The following is a 1,743-nucleotide window of genomic DNA, read 5'->3' on the forward strand; positions in this document are numbered from 1 at the left end:
GCTGTAGGTATGATACCATCTGTACTCCACCAACTTTGGCAAAGAAGCTAAGAGAAACAATCCATCTGTGCTGACTAATGCTGTGATCCATTTTTAACCATTGGGGCTGTTAGTTCCTTGACCACAGTGAGTAGTTGGAACAATGAAAAAACTTGTGTGGCAGGGGGGCCTGCAGTTGGAGGGGACAAGACTGGATGACATGGGTGATCTTTCTTTTGGCAAGGCTGAGGAAGGTTTGGATTCAATTCTGGGTTTGTGTTTCAGCACCTGCATCTGCTTCTTTCTTGTTGTACTTTTGCTGTTTGGTAACTTGGCAGTCGAAAGCAACCTTCTGGGCAGCAGGCCTGCTCCTTGACAGTCAGTGTGAGGTACGCAATGTTCAGGTTGTCAAAGAGCAGACCCACTAATGCCATTGTATGTTTCCTTGTGCACTTCAGTAGGAGGCATTGCAAAGCTATGAGGTGGAAGAAAAACTTGCCTGTGCCCTACAGCTTGATACAGCCCCTAGAACAATTATCAATTCCAAGTCACCATCTGTGAGGGTCAGAACATTCTTCTCCTTCTAGTGTCTTAGTGGAAAGGAATAAAAAAAATGCCAATAAAGCCTACGAGGTTCAAATTCTGCAGCCTAAAGATGGATTGGGCAGCAGGAGGTGATCAGCCTTTAGTAACAAGGAGGTTATTTGTTATTCATTCTCACAGTGTTAACATCTACAGGTCACAACAGGTCAGGCTCTATGGTGCTGGACCTACACATGGTACCAGACAGTTCCTGTCTGTAAAAACTTCAGGATTTCACAAGCAGGTGACACACATAAGAAATGAGGAAGCTGGCTGGCTGGGGTGAGAATAGGAGAAAATAGGCTAGACCAGCTGGTCATATGATGCTTAAGGAAACTTCTTTGATGTATTCAGTGAAGTAAGAACGTGGACATGTCTCTGATTCTTGAAACTACTTAAAATAAAACCCCTTCTTGCTGGTGCCCCTGTCAAGTCTGAGGATGGAGTCTGATGCTAGCAGCAAAGAAAACTTGTACATGCCTTTATTTGGGAATTGCCATGCTTAAAAAAGAGAACTGACTTTCTGTACAAAATATGTTCAAGTGTATGTGTGTGTTTGCATTAAGCCACAACAGAAGTAAATGATGGTTTTATTAAAAGGTACTGGAGATAACGCAAACTCATGGGCTAGGGACAGACATTCAAAAAGGCTGAGCCTGAATTGATTAAATCTTTGCAGGTTAGTCTAACCTGGCTAGGCTGAATCAGTTGTAACAGTCGGGACATTCCCTCTGAACTGAAGAAATGCAGGCACATGCCTACACTGGCTCAAGATAAAAGTTGAGGGGTGCTAGAGCAGCCCTCCCCTCTCTTTCACTATGCTGAGCTGGGGGGTGGGGCATGGACAGGCCCCAGCAGGACACTCTGATTAGGGAGGGGCTCCCCGCCTCTTCACAGCATCTGACCACCGAGGGAACTGGCAGGGAGTTACATCATTTAGTTACACAGAAGGGAGTAACACAGCATTTAGCACCCCATTAAGAAAACAAAAGCATCTCTCATTAATTCAAGCTCTTCCTAAACAACTTTTTCAGAGGAAAGAAGGAGGGACATTACCAGCTGACCTGATGATTAGCTTCAGAAATCCCTAAGCAATCAGAATCCCTGTCCTGTCTGCCTCACACAGACACCTCTCAGCATTAGTTAGCATACCACATGCCAGCTACAGTCTGTGCTGTGGGG

This window comes from Gavialis gangeticus, unplaced genomic scaffold (genome assembly GCF_001723915.1).
Source record: "Gavialis gangeticus isolate Ggan-Ray unplaced genomic scaffold, GavGan_comp1, whole genome shotgun sequence".
Taxonomy (NCBI): domain Eukaryota; kingdom Metazoa; phylum Chordata; order Crocodylia; family Gavialidae; genus Gavialis; species Gavialis gangeticus.